The following is a 19,940-nucleotide window of genomic DNA, read 5'->3' as shown; positions in this document are numbered from 1 at the left end:
CCATACAAAGACTTATACACAAATGTTCATAGCAGCTTTATTTATGATAGCCAAAAACTGGAAACAACCCAAATGTCCATCAGCAGGTGGATAGATAAACAAAGTGTGGGCTATCCATACAGTGGAATATCACTCAGCAACAAAAAGAAATGAACAAGCAACAACAAAAAAAGGGAATTACACATGCAACAACATGAATGAATCTCAAAATAATTATGCTGAGTGAAAGAAGTAAGAAAAGAAAAAAGAGTATGTATTTTTTGTATGATTTCATCTATACAAAATTCTAGAAAATGCAAACTAGTCTATAGTGACAGAAAGATCAGTGGTTTCCTGAGACTTGAGGGGTGGTGGGCAAGGTGTAATGAGAATGAGCAGGAGGGAGGGTTACAAAGGGACACAGTGAAACTTTTAGGAATTATGAATATTTCATTATCTTGATTATTGTGATGAGTTCCTGGACATATACATGTGTTAAGATATATCAGATTGTACACTATATGTTCAGTTTATTCTGTCAATTATACCTCAATAAAGCTGTTCTTTTTTTTCTAAAAAAAAAAATATCCAAAATCCAACCATTTCTCACTACCTCCATTGCTACCAAGGGCTACCACCACCAGGATGCCTCACTCTGTATGTCCCAGCCCTGCTGAAATTTCTCCTGCACCAGAATCTTCCATCCTCCCTGCAGTGGATGCTGTGGTACCTGCTCAGCAGGTCCACCCACCCCCAGAAGCTCTGTTGGTTGGCTGACAACTCACAGCTGCCCCTCCTCCAGAGATTTGCTCTTGGCTGACAGGAGTCACCTTGCCAGGGGGCTTATGCCTCCACCCCAGGGACACCAACAGCCAGGGAATGACTGATATAAGGGTGCAAAAGTCTAGCCCACCTTGCTTCAAGAGCAGATGGCTTTTCAGTGTGATTTATGCTCCAAAGACCCATCACCATGGGTCTGGCCAAAGCTAGACTTTATCTGCAACCCCATCCTTTCTCAGCTCCTTCCCTTTCCCTACCCTAATTTACTCCCTCCCCTACAGCTCTTCCTGAAGAGCAGTCCCTGAACAAATCACAGAAACCTGGATCCCTTTGCAGGCTCTGGGGACCCAACATCAGACAGTTGGTGCCAGAGGTAGACCTACGAAGTGGATCTAAGGATGGGATTCTGGGGTGGATCACTCATGGGCCTGGGGGCAGGTGGAGAATTGGGAGTCCAGAGCATGTGGTAGCAGCACAATTGCTACAACTTTCACCTGTGATGACCGGGATGCGATACAGGTGGAGGCAGTGCATAAACTCATGTAGTCTCTGGAGCTCGAGAGAAACAGGAGAAAGATTAAGGTTAAGCACTATCAAATTGGTGGCTGCTGCTGAACATTCAATGTTTTGAAGAGAGAAAATGATAAGCTTGGGACAATCAATCATTAATTTAAAGCAATTGTGAGAGGCAGAGAATTCCTCCAATGGCATTTAGAGAGATCCTCACCTCCTGCAGTTGGATGGCAGACAAAGCTGAGACGAGACACAGGACACAAGTGACTGAACTTCAGATAAAGATGTCTTCTCAGCCCCAGCGATGCCCATACACCAAGTCAAGCCCCTGAAAGGAAGAAGTAGGACCTGAAATGTGGGATAGAGATATCTAAGCAGATACACTTGGACCCCTTGAATCCCCAATTCCCCTGAACCCCTGGCCTTGATGAAAAGGCCTACTCCACCTCGCTTTAAGTCTGTATAGAAGCCTCACTGAAGCAGGCATCTTAGAGGACAACATTGGCCCTCTTCAGGATGTGCCCTCACCTCCTCTCCTGGCCACCAGAGCTATAACTAGGACTAAATCACAGCATGATTTCACTGGCAAGTGCTCAGCCTGCTAAGGGAGAGAGAGAGTATACACAAAGGAGCTATAAAAACCAGCTAATAGGATCCAGCAGAAACCAGGAGAGCAAATGTGCAAGTGGATGCTGAAGGAGGGAAGCAGAATACAAAACTAAGTAAAGAAAAGTTTATTGATATGGTGCACGCCCCACAGCGCAGGATTTAACCCCCAGCAAAGAACACTAGAGGGTGGTTCTACCACGCTACTTGCACGGCTCTTGGAAGCTGCAGTCACAGACTGTGGGGGAAGGAGTTTAAAGGTCAAATGGACTACTATTCGACTAGCATTGGAGGACATATGGCCCTTAAAACCTAAAACATTTACTCTCTGACCCTTTATAGGAAAAGTTTTCTGACCTTTGATATATGGAGATGGCTAAGAAGAACATAATGTTCCCAAGAGCCAACAAGGGTATTTATGTAGGATTATGATATAGAATGAAATGAGGTGAAGAGTGGATGAGCAGAAAGTGAGATTAGTTACTCCAATGGAGAGTCACAGTCCTTTGCCTAGTTTCCAGACTTGAGCTAGTTCTCAGATCCAGAACTCATTAACTGAAAAAGAAGACGAGTCCCCATAAGAAGGACCTTGCAACAGTACAATAAATAAATACAGTAGTCATTTCCCATTGGAACTAGGGTCATTTACTCAAGGGAAAGGAGAATGGCAGTGGGGAAATAGAATATCTAGACCTTTTAAGGGATGTTAGATACAGGATCTAAGCTAGTATGGGTACTTTGAGACCCAAAGTCTCATCACTGCTCCTTCATTACAGCAGAGGCATATGGGGGTCATGTAAAAAATGGAGTCATGGCCCAGAATCAGTGGTCATTTCTCAGTTCACAAAGAAATAATTGGAAGACATCTACTTAGCAGTTGGCAGAGCTTCACAATGATTCCTTGGGCAGAATAAGAGCTCTTATAAGACAAAAGGCCAACTGGAAGCCTCTGAAGTTGCCCCCACCCCTGGGCCAAGATGGCAAATCAAAAACATTATCACTTCCTGGGGGAATGGCAGAGATTAGTGTCATCCTCAAAGACTTAAAAAATGCAGAGGAGATGGTCCCCCTGTCATATCTCCTATTTAGTACACAAGTCTTGCCTCTGTCATGCCGGATAACTGTGAACTACTCCAAACTTAACCAAATAGCGGCCCCATTTGCAGCTTTTGAGCTGGATGTGGTATCTTAACTAGAGCAAATTCACATACCTGCAGGTAAGTGGTATGCAGCTTTTGATCTGGCAAATGCTTTCTCTTCCTCACCCAGCAGAAAGAGGGGCCCAAAGCAGTTCATGTTCACAGGAGATTAACAGCAGTATTCATTCATAGTTCTCTGTTCGTTCTCTCACAGGAGTCTGTTCAATCTCCTTCATTCTGTCAAATATATCCTAAAGGGCCTGGACCATCTAGACATTCTGCAGAACATCACGTTGGTCTACTCTATTGACATCATGACGTCAGACCTTTATGAGTAAGCAGTAACAAGTAAGATACAAGGGCCCAAGAGGATAGGAAATAAACCATACAAAGAATCAGAAGCCTGCCACAGTAATTGTTTTTAGAGATTTCATGGTCTTGGGATGCTGGGGCATCTCTTCCAAAATAAAGAGCAAGTGGGGCCGACTCCGTGGCCGAGTGGTTAAGTTCATGCGCTCTGCTGCGGTAGCCCAGGGTTCGGATATTGGGCGCGGACATGGCACCACTCGTCAGGCCACGTTGAGGTGGTGTCCCACATCCCACAGCTAGAAGGACCTGCAACTAAGATATACAACTATGTACGGGGGTGGTTTGGGGAGATAAAGCAGAAAAAAAAAAAAAAAAAAAAAAAGATTGGCAACAGTTGTTAGCCCAGGTGCCAATCTTTAAAAAAGAAAAAGGAAGAGTGGCAGCAGTTGTTCGCTCAGGTGCCAATCTTTAAAAAAATAAAAAAATAAAAATAAAGAGCAAGTTATTGTCCCTTGCACCTTATATCACTAAGAAAGAAGCACAATGCTTTGGAGGCAAAATATTTTATACTTGGGAATACCGCTCCAACCCGTTTGTCAGATGATGCAGAAGGCTGCTAGTTTTGAGCAAGGCCCAGAGTAAGAAACTCTCCTGCAATAGATTCAGGCTGTGGTACAAGCAGCACTTCCACTTGGGCCATATGATACAGCAGACTTCATGGGACCAGAGGAATGTGTGGAGGAAAGGACGTCTTGCGGAATCTCTGGCAAGTCCTAGGTAGACCTATGGGGTTCTGGAGCACACCCATGTCATCTGCAGCAGAGCACTATACACCATTCCAAAAACAGCTCCTAGCATGCTACTAGGCTCTGGTAGAGACCAGAGTATTTGATCATGGGACACCAAGTGGCTATGAGACCAGAACTATTCATCATGATCTGGGTGCTGTCAGCCCCTCTAAGTCATAAGGTCAGCAATCCATGAGAAGATGGAAGTGGTATATCCAGGATCAGGTTCAAACAGATCCAGAGGGCAGAAGTAATGGAGTAAATAGATGGCTGATACTCCATGTCACAAAACATGGATGCACTATATCTCTCCCACAGCACACATCTATCTTCCTAACTTCCTATGAGAAGTTTCCCATGGCCAGGTGACAAAGGAAGGAACCCAAGTTGGGTTCATAGATGTTGGTACAAGCAGAAAATGGATACTGCTACACTACAGTCCTGTTCAGGGTACCCTAAAATACAATAGTGAGGAGAAATCCTCCCAATGGGCAAAGCTTCAGGCAGGGCATCTAGTCATCCACTTTGTGTGGAGAGAGAGGTTGCCTGAGGTAAGAATATAGACAGACGGGTGGGAAGTGGTGACTGGCGTGGCTTGTTAGTCAGGAGTCTAGAAGGAACAAGATTGGAGTTCAAGGACAAGGAAGGCTAGGGTAGAGGCATGTGAATGGACTTACGGGAGTGGACACAAAGCTTGAAGATCTTTGTACCATATATTAACACATATCAGAGAGCAGCCACCAGGAAAGACCAGACAAGGTAACTTAGCCAGGCAATGTTAATTAGCCTCAGTTCTTAGCCACCATCTGCTTACACAATGAGTTTGTAAATAAAGTAACCGTGGTGGTAGAGACTGAATGATGCCTGAACCCAACAGCATGGGTTTCTTCTCACCAAGTTTGATCTAGCTACTATCACTGCTTCTTGGGTTACTAGATCAGCATGCACAAGAAGAGTTTCTATCCTGTCAGGGGTCGTTGGCCCTGATCATCATAAGAAGTGTGGCTTGCTTTCATATAATGTGAGCATGGAGAAATGTGTTTGGAATTCACGTAATCCACTGGAGTGCCTCCTGGTACTCCCATGACTAGTGCCATCTATAAATACATAGAGTACAACAACCACAGCCTAAGGAAGGCATGATAACCAGGTGCTCAAACCCCTTAGAGGCAACTGTCTGGGCTACTCCACCAGGCAAGCCACCCAGAGAAGAAAAACTGCAAGCCAAGGATAAGAAAAATCTAAAGCAGAGAATAGAGGAGGAAGATAATGAGCAGTTGACCTTGAGACCAGCTACAGCAATAGGGACTGTAGTTCATCCCACTAACCCCCCTCTAAGAAGTTTCCCCAGGAATTGTGACCACAGAATTCTAGAGAAGCTGGGACCAGGTGGAGTGAACTGAATGCAAGAATCAAGAGGGTCTGAGTGGTGCAAGTGGTGGGCTCTGGCAGAAGCTGTCAGTGCCCTGCACAGATCCCCTTTACCTGGCCAGGGTATCTGCCTCCCAAATGCTATGAGTGTTAGCTACTAATAGTTCACAGTTGCCCCCTTATCCAGAGAATTTTCCTTGCCTGGTGGGACCTGCTGTGCCCAGAGGGTACACAACCCCAGAGGGCAGTCCAAAGCCAATGCCTGACTGACATGGGAGAATAAAAGGTAGCTCCTCTTGCCTGAAGGGGGGAAACTTTGTAGTGTGGCTTACACTTCAGGGCCCATCATCATCTCATGGATCAGATCTATGCAAGACTTGACCTCAACTTTTTCTCCTTCCCTATCCTGCTTCACTCCCTCCACTAAAGGCGTTTCCTAACAGCACTTCCTCAATAAATTGCACATACCTGAATCCCTGTCTCAGGCTCTGCATCTAGGAAACAGGACCAAGTCTTTCTTTTGGCTGTGTCGTGTGCATCACTGAAGCTTCAACATCTAGTACCATGACACCTAGCACAATAATAAATGCACGGATCAATGAATGGAACTGGGGCAGCTCAGAATTCAAAGGCTTGCTCAAGATCACCCACATCATAAGCAGGCAAGCCTTGAACATGCATCTTTTGAGGCCAAACCCTGGCACAGTAGTGCCTGAATGAATGAATAAATAGCAGAAGAAACTCATGCTTAAACAAAGGCTGTCCTCTATCAAGAACCATTCCAGGTTCCTCCAACTGACCAACTAATACAAATGATTCAAAGTCTTAAAAGCTTTAAAAGAGGGACAGAAACCAATATTTTTGAACCCCTGCCATGTGCTCGGCACTTTACATGCATTACATTATTGCACCTTTATCGTTCTTTTGGTTAGGCTTTACTGACATTCCCATTCTACACACGTGCAAGGGGCTGCCAGTAAAGCAGGGATCTCAAACTCAGGTGCCTACAAGGAATAGGTAGGTATGAAATGAGCAAAGGGGTCCCAGTGACAGGCAGCTGGGAGTGGCAGGGACTGTGACAAACTGGACAGCGTGGGTCCCATCCAAATGGAGCAGCTTCTGCTCAGCTCCAGACAAGTGGCGTGCAAATTCTTCCTGCTGATTGTTCAAAAGGAGCTGGAAATTACAACTGTTATGTGAAGTTCCCTAATTGGTAACTGCTAACAACCAGCAACAAGTTACAAAACCCTGTGAGAGTCAACAAAATACACGTCAGGGCCATACCTGACCCACGGCCAACAGTCTTCAGCCTCAGCAGTGAAGGATTCAAGCATCAGGAGACTTTAGACTAAAAGCCTTAGGGCCCTTCACATCCAGCAGTCTGCCATCCTGTGACTCCAAAGGCCTCCATTGCTCTGTTCACCTGGTCTGTACAGACAGTCTTTCTCCTCCTCTGCCCTAGGCAGGACCTCCCCCTACCCCATAAATTTTTGTCCAGAAGCCTAGAGGCATACTTGAGGCTTTGGGGGAGGGAGGTTTGTCACAGAGCTTCCAGGATCTAGTTTCACTTTCTCCAGGAAAGAAAGGGCGGAGCATCACAAGCCAAAGCAGGAAAGATTCCTAACCCCTGACACTGTCGTGGATCCTGATGTCTCTCGAACTGCCACATGCTCTGATCTCTTTCTTCCCTCAGCTTGGCAAGAGGGTATTACTACCTTTATGACAAGACTCAGGAAAATTCAGTGGCTTGCCCAAAGTAACACAACAACATTACTGGGGTCAGACATGAGTTTCCTGAGATTTCTTTTGGGGCTCTTTTCATAAAGCCACTCCATCCAAGACAACGGCTGGCCCAGCCCAGAGCTGGAGCAGACACATGCAGCCCTCCAGCCCAGGGATGACTAGCAGCATCATACACTACACGTGCCTGGGAGCCATGGAGGGTTCTGCTGGCCCTCCTGCTCTTACCTTGGGTCCTCTGGGAACTCCCTCCAAATGCAGCAGTGGATGTGCTGGCTTCTACTGTGGCCCTACTATCTGTCCCCAACCCCCAACCTGTACTGAGAGGTTCATTTCCCCACTGAAACCTTGGGTATTGAAATGGCCAAGTAGGATTTTGCAACCACTGACTGCTGCTGTTGCTAAGAAACAGCTTCTTTAAATTCAATTTACAAAAAAGATAGAGAGCAAGAGCAAGGAAGAGATGCTTGAACATCTGGTTATCTTCCCTGGCTGTCTCCGGTGACTATGAAAATGAGATAAGTACACTCCAGGATGGATGCCGGCCCTCTCGAAGCCATTTTCTCACTTCCCTCCAACCTAATATTTCAGATCAGCAGAGGGTTTGATGGATTGGAATGCAGGGGAGTACCCTTGCTGGAGACTTGCTGGGTTTGAAAGAATTCCAGTCACCTTTTCTCCTCCAGTAATGACTTAGAACCCCTAGACAATGAACTCCCTGGTTCTTGAGTCTAGTGTCCCCCATTCCCACTTCCACTGTCAGAATAATCATTCTACAAATTCACATAATCCTCTTCAGCTTACTCAGGATTTTCACATGTTACATTAACTCTTATGGAGTAAATATTTTCTGCATCTCATAGACGAGGAGAGGAGGAGTATGGTGGTTAGAAAATGAACCCAAACCAGGAGGGGAGGGGGCATGAGTCCTAATCCCAGCTCTGACAAGAATGGGCTCAGCCATTCACTTCTCTGTTCAGGCCTCAGATGACTCAGCCATAAGCTGCAAGGTAGGGTTAGGTCGTGGTTTCCTACAGCATGTACCACAGAACAAGCTCCATGGGAGGTTACTAGGTGCTTGGCAAAACAGAACTCTCTGGGCCAACACGTTTGGGATACACTGTGATAAGTTTAAGTAGGTGTCCTCACTATAAGACTCCTCAGAGCCCTCAACGCTCTGCTGGGCTGTCGGGCTCTCTAAGAGCAGCTGTCCTGTCTTTGGTCCCGCCAGAAGCAAGCTGTGCTACAAGGGAGTTTGTTTGCGAGGTAATCACAGTGAACCCTGGTAGGGAAATAAAGAAGAGAGACAGGGAAAGGAAGGCAGCCATAAAGGAGGAGTCACCAAGTAAGTTACTTCTGTGGGCAACAGGAGTTTCATCCCACTGGGGCTCTCTGGGAGATGGCGTGGGACATGAGCCTCCGAGTTATCCCACCCAGGAGAGAGGGAGCTGGGGTATTTACACACCAACTGTGGCCAGTCATTAGTTGAGAGCTGCTCTTGCCAGGCTAGGGAGGGGTGTCAGAAATTGTCATTAATTGTCTAGTACTTCCTGTTGTTTCCCAGGCTTGAGCAGAAAAGCCTCAGGCAGGGCTGCAGATGCTGGCAGGTGGGAGTCCAGACCAGTGCCCAGCAGGGTCTGGGAGAGACAGGAAGGGCCCTGCCAGCGTCTGCTCTCAGAGAGAGAGCTGCAGCTTCCAAGCTGATTTGATCACTAAACTCTTTGGAGGAGACCAGCTCCCAGGACTCGTGTTCTGTGGAAGAGCCCATGGAAACATCAAGCTAGGAGCTCACCAAGGGCTGGCGTCTCGACAGGCCTGAGGGGACAACCTCACAAAGAACAAAGACTCACGTTTGCTCACCACTCCCGAAAGCTGGGCAGATGAATCCTCACAGGCAGGAGACAAGTTTGTCTCTGATCTGCTCCCAGTTCACCTTTCAGAACATTCTACCCTATTTCTGAGACCCTGGCCCCCTGCACTGGGTTCTGGTGTGGACCATTCTAGCCTGACCTCACGCCCATATGGTAAGCTCCTGCTGCAGCAGGCTTATCTTGTGCCTGCCCCAGGGTCACCGTCTCCTCCTGGGTTCCTTAGGTTGGTCGAAAACAGGGAAACTCCCCTAGAGTGCCTCCTCTGCTCACCCCTCTCTTCCCACTGGACCTGCTGCTTTGTTTTTGAAAACTAAATAACAATACTAATCCCAAGAGAGGTAGTAGCAGGGTGGTTAAGAGCATAGTGCAAGGAATCAAATTATACCTCCTCTATTCACTTCCTGTGTGACCCTGAACAAGTTACTTAACCTTTCTGTTCCTCAGCTTTCTATATAATAGGAAGGATAACAATACTTTCCTCATAGAGTTATTATTACAATGTGTTGGTTATTATTAGAATGTAATGCACAGTACCTGGGGACAGTAAGTAGTCAGGAATGATGCATCAGGAATAACAATGTAATGGCTAATGTTTATTGAGTTCTTATCACACACCAGACACTGTGCTAAGCACTTTACATGCATTAAATCATTTAATCCCAACTATCTATGTATCTACCTACATTATTATCCTCATTTTATCAATGTGGAAATGAGGTTCAGAGCAGTCATGCTGCTGGCCCAAAGTCACTATGTGGGTAAGCAACCAGGAAAAATCTTTACGTCTCCAGGAATGGTAGCCTAATGGTGGAATCTCAGGGAGTATACAACAACGTTTGGTACCTCTCAAAGGCTACTAAGGCTACCTTCTAGGTGATCAAGCCAGGACCACTCCTTTCTCATCCCTCATCCCAGAAATCTATAGAAAATGCATGGTTCTTCCTGGGCCCCAAGACAAACACCTAATCTTTAGACATAGAAGCTTTCCACCTCTGTCCTCTCTGCCTATCAAAGCTTGATCCATGCCATAAGGTCCCCTTCTTCCAGGAAGCTTTCCATGATCCTTCCCACACCCAACTGCAAAGAGGTCTCCCTCCTCCCCTACTACAGTACTACCTGCATCTGACACTCCTTCAGCATGTTGATCTCCTGACACCTGTTTTTGTAGGTCTCTTTGCAATTTTGATCTCATAAGCAGGTATGGCTGCCCCACAAAGGCAGAGGCATTGACTTAAACCCCAGAATACAATGTGTAGCCTAGGTGGTATCGGTCACAGATATTCAATAAAGAGTCAAACATCCTAACACTGAGAGGGACCTGAGAAATCATCAAGCACCCTACCCTACTCCCTACATTTTACAGAGAGGGGAACCAACTTGCTCCAGTTACCCAGCCAGGCGATGGAGGAACCAGACTCAAACCCAGGACTCCTGACTCTCAGGCCAGAGGTCTCTCTCTGAGAACCCAGAGGACTGTCTCCAGCATGATTGAGGATATTGAATTAATAGGTAATATTTCTAGCAAGGGGCTTACACACACCAACCTCCCCACCACTGCCACCCACCAGAATACTAAGTCCCCCCTTCATCTCCTTAGCCCACTTGCTCCTCATCTTCTTCTTGTGACTTCTCTGCAATTACAGCCCCACATCTGCAGATTTGTGTCCCACTCATGAGACACTGAAATGTCAGCCATTAGTCTCCATTCTCCACACTCTCAAATGAGAGGGCCAAGAATAACGAAGCATCTTCTCTCAATCAAGAAGCCATTTCAGGCTGTGCTTTTAAGCCCATTGAGTTGTGCAGATGAATTAATATCATTTGACCTTTTTATTTTCCATGGGAAGATTTGTGGTTCTCCCCCCTACCGCTACCCTGTCTGAGAAGCAAGCTTGCTCCCAGGCTCTTGCCTTCAGGAGCCACGAGCGTGGGCCCAGAGGGAGGGTGCCACATCTCAGCACTGCAGTCAGATTACTCCTGGGAGGAGGTGGGCGAGGGGGAGTAGGTCCCTGTAACTTCTGGGGCTCCTCAAACTCAACACCCCCACACCTAACCAAACACAGGAGCACCTTCCAGTTGGTGCTTCCACCTTCCAGTTGCCTCCTCCCTCGATAGGCAGACAGAGCCTGGGGGCTGCCCCAACTGGAAGGTGTCGCTGAGCCAAGCCCCTGATGTGCAGTGGGGGACTCGGAGCTGCATCTGCAGCTAAGCCGGGGCAATATTCAAAACAGCCAACAACAAAGTATGGCACGAGCACGGATCAGTCAGAGCAGATACTCCGTAAACCACCACAGAGCCAGCTGGGCACGTCCCAGGGGCTCTCAGCTGTGGACAGAGCACTCATTCTTCCCAGGAAATGGGAAGAGTTGGGGTGTTGATCCGAGAGAGAGAGGAGGATCAAGTAACACAGCAGAAGGCTAGATCCCAAGTCATGGAAACAGTCAAGGGATATCAAAAAAGAAAGAAACGTCTAATCTTAAATTTCAAGTTGTCAGTACTTTTGCAGTATAAATCACTCCTTCACGACCCTTCAGTGCAGGCTTCTACACACAGATGCCTTGAGAGAAGGGCATGCGTGTGTCTCGCGTTTGTGTATCTATGTCTGTCTGTCTGTCTGTGTCCGTTTGTGTGTCTCTGTCTGTACATGGTGTGGCAGGGGTTAGGGAGTACTAGGGGAAAGGGCTGAATTCTACATCTAAGCTCCCACATTTCTGGATAGGAAGGCTTTATAGAGTAGGGAGTTTTGAGTTGGACCTTATAGAACGAGTAGAAGTTTTCCAGTGTGAAGGTCTCTCCCCTGTGCTTCAAGAGCATATCTGTTCTGATTTCAACTGAAGTAACAGCAAAGCTTTGTCAGCATCTGTATAGACGAGATGTGAGTTCCTTGCTGGAGGTCTCCTGCTTCTTTCCTCTCTGTGTCCTCAGCACCTAGCACACGCTTGGTCCAGAATCCTCATCCTTTCTGTAAGCTGAGTGGATGGCTAACGTCTTGTGGTTCATTATTTCTTATTTCCTGAGTAAATCTTGTGTATGCTCTGTTTCCACGTAGACCCCCTGTCCACTGAATGGATCCATGTCATCACACAAGCAGTTACACACACCAACACACACGTACCTAACAATAATAATGATAATAATACTCGTATGGCTAGATCAATGTGCATTTTCAAGGTGAGAATCATAATATTTGTGCCTGGTGGTACAAATTCCAAAAGGAAGCCAGTACTTGCATTTTCATGTATTCATTCAACCAGCCAAGCACCTCCTATGTGCCAGGAGCTGTGCTCAGTGCCACAACTAAATACAGTCCCACTGACCTAAGAAAAGAAAGCAATCATTTCAGTCAGGAACCACATGAGAGTTTTCAGTCTGTGACGTGTCACAGGAGCACAGAGAAGGAAAGAAGGACATGACCATTGGCTTCCCCCAGAAGGGGAGATGGGGTCTGGGCAGGAAGAGGAGGGAGCAGGACACCCCGGCCAGAGAAGTCGTATGAGTCACAGCCCATCTCATTTTCTGTCCTGTTGGAACTGCTTTTATAACTTGTTAATTAATATTTTTCTGCTCAAAAAAAAAGGCAAATGGCATTTAGAGCCTGAAGCAAGTTAGAAAAGTTGTAGTGATAGATGAACCCCAAAGAGGGGGCTGCACTGGGGAGGTGGCTGCCCCTGCAGCCTGCAATGCCCTGGTAAGGAATTTGGACCTTATTCAACTGAAGTCATCGAGGGTTCCTGAGCCTGGTGACGATGGAATGGAGGCCAGAGGCAGGGAGCTGGCTGTTTCCTTGAGGCTGTGAAGACGGCCACCTGTTTACAAGGCAGCTCCGTAGTCCATCCATTGTTCCCAGGGCTCCCCATGAGCACCCCGCCCTCCTATGCAGACGTTAGCATCTGGGCTGTGTGAGGGCCAGGAAACAATTCACTCACATAACATCATCCTTCTCCTCATTGTTCCCTTTTCCAATAAGAAAATAAATGCCTTTGGTCTCTGTCCATGGTTGTGCTGCTCATGTGTGTCCATCCTGGTGAGATAAAGGCACAATGGGGTGGTCTCCATGGAGAAGCCATGGCGGCAGGAGTTGGGGGGAGCAGATCCCTCCTGACACCTGTCTGACCCCACAGCTGGACAAGCTTTGCATTTCCCAACAGAACTGGCAGAGCACATTGCTCAGGAAAACTCCTTGCACTAAAGACAAAGTTGAGAAAACCAACCAGCAGGAGGCGAAACCCATTCCTGAAATAAATAGAACCCAGCCACTTGCCATGCCCCTACAGCCCACTCACACTTGAGACCGCCCAGTCTAAGTGGCTGTCTTATTTGGTGCCTCTTGTAGAACTTGTCAATAGATATTTTCTGTTTAAAAAAAATGTTTTGACTTCCTTGCAGGAACATGTATTCTCCTTATATCAAAAGATCTAAAGCTTATGATCAAATTTTTTAGCAAAATGATACAAATCCAAAGGGGAAGTATATCTTGAAATATGCAAAAACAAGCCTCCCCAGCCACAAAAATAACCACAGCAGCACACATGCAACTCTCCAGCCCATTCCACAGAGCCCTGGAAACCTTCTCACCCTTAGCAGCCAGGCCCTGGAGGGCCCCCTCAAAACTCCACCATCTGGCATTTTTGTGTGCAAAGAACAGGCCCTTCTACCCTGGGCTGCCTGCCTGTGGATGGAGGCCAGACACTGGCAAGGGCTGCCTGGGCTTTGCCTCCCTGCCGTGGTAACACCACACACCACACACACACACACACACACACACACACACACACACTAACACTCTGAGCCCTGCCTGCCTCCTGGCCCTGCCACAGTGGGCTCACGCCAGGCCTACCTTGACTGCCAGCTCTGTCCTAGCCCCACCTTCCCCACACACCAGCCAAGGGTGGGCAATTGTCGAGGAGGAAGCTGGGGAGGGAGGAAGCAGCCACAGGGGCAGCAGCAGGACTAGAGGGAAGAAGCAAGGCCCTGAGGGGGGTGAGCAGGTAGGTGGCAGAGGGGACCTCATTTTCTAGACCATCTGTCAGGAGCAAAGGAAAGGCACCCAGCTCCCTAGTCCAGGACCCCACTGCACACACACTCACACATGCACATACCCACGCACACATACATACATAACCGTATGCACACACATATAGACATCCACACATGCACACGTACCCACAGAATCCCACACATAAAGATACACATATCCTCTCCCACACGTGCACACATTTATGAGACAGGTACACATACACACACATTTTCACGCAAATACGCAAACATGCATATCCACCTACATATAGTAATACAGACAGTCACACCCATGCACACAGATATACACAACCATGTGCACACGTGCTTAAACTAAAACCCACATGTAGTCAAATATACATGCATATACTTACACAAATACTCCCACACTCCTACATTCTCTTCCACATGCACCCAAAACACCCATGCGCAAACACATAAGCTAGTATGTGCATATGCAGGCTCACAGTACACATGCACAAATGCATATGCACACACATATGTACTCCTGCTCACCTGCTCCCACACACATACTGATACACCTGTATACATACAGACTTTCTCTCATGCACACCCCTGCATACATTTATACATGTACACAAATGCATGCACACATAAAAACATAACTATGTTATCTTAGTCAGCTCAGGCTGCTATAACAAAATACCACAGACTGCATAGTTTAAACAACAAGCACTTGTTTCTCAGTTATGGAAACTGAGAAGTCTGAGATCAGGTGCCAGCAGATTCGGTGTCTGGTGAGGACTGGCTTCTTGGCTCATAAACGGCCACCTTCCAGCTGTATCCTCACATGGCAGAGAGAGAGAGCTCTCCTGTCTCTTCCTTTTTTTATAAGGGCATTAATTCCATCATGAGGGCCTCACCGTCATGACCTCTTCTAAGCCTAGTACCTCCCAAAGATTCCTCCTCCAAATACCATCACACTGGGGGTTAGGGCATCAATAGATAAGTTTGGTGGAGGGACACAAACATTCAGTCCATAGCATATGTGTACATACACAGATACACATGCACACCTCTATATAGTCATACACACACACCCCACACACATATGTACACAACCATATCCACATCCATGTTTATACTAACCCAAGCACTTATGTATATAGTTAAAACACATGCACATACACACACATTCACACTACCCCATACCCCTACATATACACCCATACTAATACATACGTGTGCACAAATGCATACATACACAAGTGTGCACGTACATGTGCTCACAAAAACATAAACATATAGACATATATACTCATGCACACATGTTCATGCAACTCCACACACATACAGATACACACTTCTTCACATGCACACACACATCCATACCACATTTATACAAGTACATGAGTGCATACACATGAGCACACAAATAATCACATATACACACATATATATATGCCCACTCACTCTCTCTCTCTCACTCACACACACACATGCATACATACACACAGAGGCTCAGCCTGCTGGCCATCTTTTCTTCTCCTTAAAGAAAAATTACATTGCTGCCAATGCCCAGGAGCCTCCAGTGTGGCCTCACCACTACACCTGCAGGGGCAAGAACAGCTACCTCCATCTCCCTACCGTGCCCAACACAAACCCATGATCACCCTCCCCCGCCTCTCCCACCCCGACATCATCAGCTGTACACTAGGGACAGCCCTGCCCCAGAGTTTCTGATTAATTGATCTGAGGTAGGACCTGGATATTGAGTTGGGGCTTTTTTAAGTTCCACAGCCTCTCTGGCATAAATCTCCATTCCCAGCTCCATAACCTTAGGGAACTTAAGTTACCTAAACATTAAGGACTTACTTTTTCCATCACCAAAATGGGAGAGACAGTAATGCCTATTTCATTGGATCGTTCTATGGATTAAATCAGATAATCTATCCAAAACACACAATACCTGGCCATAGTAAGAGTGAATAAACATTAGCTATTGCTACTACTATTGATTTTATACTACCACAGTAAGTCCCCTGAAAATTTCAAAAAATGAAATTAGCCCCTGAAATCTGTATGACCCAGAAAGCCTCAAGGCCCATTTGGTCAACCTCCTTCTGACTCCTTTCCCCTGTGGTACCAATGGTGCTTTGGTGCTTCCACCATCCAGAAGTCAACTTGAGGGTTGGGCATCGCCCTCTTGATGCTTGTTGTTTTCTTCTCCTATTATTTTTTTAGTACAAAGAACAACAAAGACATCATCCTACACATGCGCAAGGCTCCACAGTCTCAAGTGGCTACCTGAGTCTATCATCACTCCAGCCCATCAGTGGTATCCGGTCCCAACTTGTGTGATGAGGAAGGAGAGGCATAGAGAGCTTAAGGGATTTGCAACAAGTCACGTAGACAGCAAGAGGGAAGGAGGGGACAAGACTAGCACTTCTGGCTACCTCCCGGGCCTGAGGCGCTGTTAAGACACTACTTGATTACTGCAGGGAAGACAGTAGGGTGTTCAGATTCTGGGCACTGAGCTGGTTCGAGTCCCAGCAGCACCACGCCCTAGCTGTGTGCTCTTAGCTTCTTTGAGCTGAGATGGGGATCATACCTTCCTTACCATAGTTTTGTGGGGTCTGATGAGATCATGCCTGGAATGTGATCACCTGGTGCCTGGTACATACTAAGAACTCAATAAAACTTGACTATTTTAATCTTAACTATTAACCATATTTCAAAGTTTATTAACGGACCATAATCCAGATGAGTACTCCAGATTATTCCAAAGTATATTCTATTTTGAATGAACCAAAAATGGCGTCCATTGGCTGGACTCTGCTGGCAGTACTGAACTTCCACTGTTATCTGATTATGTTCCCCACATGTAACCAGGGCACAGCCCCTGTTCCCAAGGAGTTTAGATTCTCCTAGAGAAGAAAGAGAAGTTTAGAAACAAACACAACATGAGGGAGTAGATGGAAAATGAATAAAACAAGCTACGTTCATTTGCAAGTACAGTAGTCCCCCCACCTCCACAGGAGATATGTTCCAAGACCCCCAGTGGATGCCTGAAATCACGATGGCACTGAACCCTATATATACTATGTTTTTGCTATACGTACATACCTCTGATAAAGCTTAATGTATAAATTAGGCACAGCAAGAGATTAACAACAATAACTAATAATAAAACAGAACAATTACCATAGATCTTAGCAACTTCAACATAAGATTTTTTTCCCCTATTAAGTCGAGAACTTTCACCATTTTCACTTAAAGGAAGCACTTCATGGCTTCTCTTTGGCATATCCGAATTGCCAGCATCACTGCTCTTGCACTTTGGGGCCATCATTAAGTAAAATAAGGGTTACTTAAACACAAGCACTGCGACACCATGACAGTCCATCTGATAACCAAGATGGCTACTAAGGGACTAAAGTACAGGTAGCATATAAAACATGGATATGCTGGACAAAGGGATGATTCATACCCCAGGTGGGATGGTGCAGGATGGCACAAAATTTCATCATGCTATTCAGAATGGTGTGCAATTTACAATGTATGAATTGTTTATTTCTGGAATTTTCCATTTAATATTTTCAGACTGCAGCTGAATGTGAGTAACTGAAAACACAGAAAGTGAAACTGTGGATGGGGGGACTACTGTAAGTAAAATGAGACTCAAGAAACAAAACTATCTGCCCGAGAACACACAGCTGATACACGGCAGGGCAGGGACTGGAGCTCAGGCCCATCTCAACGTCAAATCTCATGCTCTTTCCACTGTACGTAAGAGCTCTGGGGACCCCATTTTTAGAACAAATATAAACCCTGGCAGATTGGGGTGATGGGTTCCTAGAAAGCGTGGTCTAAACCTCTTAGAGTAACTCAGATGTGATGAAAATAAAAAGCCTTAGGGAATGAATAAAGAAGATAAAATGGGAGTTTTAAATTTCCCATCCATAAACACAGCAAAATACATAAACAACCCAGAAATGACCCTCACAAGAGACAACACTATGCATTTTTACAGAGGGACTAACATGACCTGAATAAATGGGGAGACATACCGTATTTATATATTTGAAGAGTGACTAGTGAGAAAATGTTTATTTTTTCTACCTTAGCACATGACTTTAACCAATTCTAATCAAAATCCTAAGGGAATTTTCTTTTGAACATGGAAAAATGATTCTAAGTTTCATCTGGAAGAACGAATAGATAGAGCTGGGCAAGAAAATCTTAAAAAAAGAAACATAATGATGGATAACTAGGAAGACTAGATATGAAAATTTATCTATACATCTATAAAATTTAAAACGGTCGTATTGGTGCAAGAACACATACGTCAATAAAACTGAACAGGGAGCCAGAAACTGATGCTAGTACACGCAAGAACGTAATATCAAATCAAGGATGCTTCACAAACCACTGAGAACGGGACGGATGATTCAATAAACAGAGGCGGGAAAATTGGGTACCTAGGAAAAAATTCTGTTAGAGCCTTACCACCCAGCATTATATATTTAAAAAAACAAAAAACAACTAGGAGAAAATGTAGCTAAATATTTAGCTGGTTTCTTTCTAAAGGCAAACGCAAACATTGTGAGGAACCACAATAGAAAAGATCAAGACTGAACTGTGCACAAATCTGAAACTTCTGAAAGTCAAACAGCAACATATGACAAGGGTTGAAGCTGGGTAATGGGTGCAAGGAGCTTCATTATGCTATCCACTCTGCTTTTTTGTATGTTTGAAACTGTGTACGGTTAAAAATAAAAGGTTTTAAAAGTTCTAAAAACCAACATAAATTTAAAAGGAAACAACCAAAGGGAAAAATACCTTCACCACCAACGTGGCACATGAACCATTATCTTTAATGTGTGAAGAGCTCCTCCGTATGACCAACATTCACTAAAGCATCAGTAGATATGAAGTGACCACTTGTGGATTACCCTCTCAGCATCTCATTCCCCCATCCTTCTTCCTCACAGCCCTTCATGTCCATTGCAAGACCTACAAGGTTCTGGGGAAGCTGACTCCAGCCTCTTGCCCCACAAAGGAGATCACGGGACCTGGCTACACCAACCAGTGCGTCCCATTCCCCAGCCACTGTTATTGGCTTAGGAAGGAGCACGTGACCAAGCCAGCCCCAACAGAATGAATTTCAGGGCTTCTAACGGTATCAGCGACAAAGCTCGCTCTTTCCTGCTATACTTTAAGGGAGTTCCAGGACCTTCTGGGAGAACCCTGGGGCCTGGGAGCAGCAAGAAGCACCCTCTTCCTTCTCCAGAATAAAGCCAACACTTGGAAACAGAGCCAATAAGTCAACAGAGAGAGAAAGAGAGCTCCGTGAGTTTTTTTTTTAATCCTGGACCAAGTTTCAAAGACCTACTCCTGTTTAAACACATTAGACAAAATTCCCTTTTTTCTGGCTTACTGTTACCTGCAACCAAACAAAAATGAGCTAAATGAGCCTATGTGTGTAGAGATTTCCAAGCATGCCCCCGAGCAGGGAGCAGAGGTCAGCTTTTGTACGAGCCCCACAAGCAGGCAAGGAAGTTCAGGGAGCGCTGGTGCGGGCAGTCTTCCCCTCCCTCGGAGGTTGGGTAGATCTCACCCGGGCTCTGGTTTCTGCTCTCACTCATCTCCAGGCTCCTCACAGCCCCCTTCTCTCTCCCTCTCTCTGAGGAAATAGACTCAGGCAACACTGGAGCCCCTAGAATCGCAAGAGCAAGGCAGGCTTCTCTTAGTAACGTGACTGCTGCTGCCCAGGAAGGCGGAGAGACAACCGGAGGCAGATGCTCTTGGATTTTTTTGTAGAGGTCCGGAACCTCCAATTTGAAGCTTCTGTCTCCTGCCCTGAG

The sequence above is a fragment of the Equus przewalskii genome, chromosome 1 (genome assembly GCF_037783145.1).
Source record: "Equus przewalskii isolate Varuska chromosome 1, EquPr2, whole genome shotgun sequence".
Classification (NCBI taxonomy): Eukaryota; Metazoa; Chordata; class Mammalia; order Perissodactyla; family Equidae; genus Equus; species Equus przewalskii.
Note: the sequence above shows the minus strand (reverse complement) of the source record.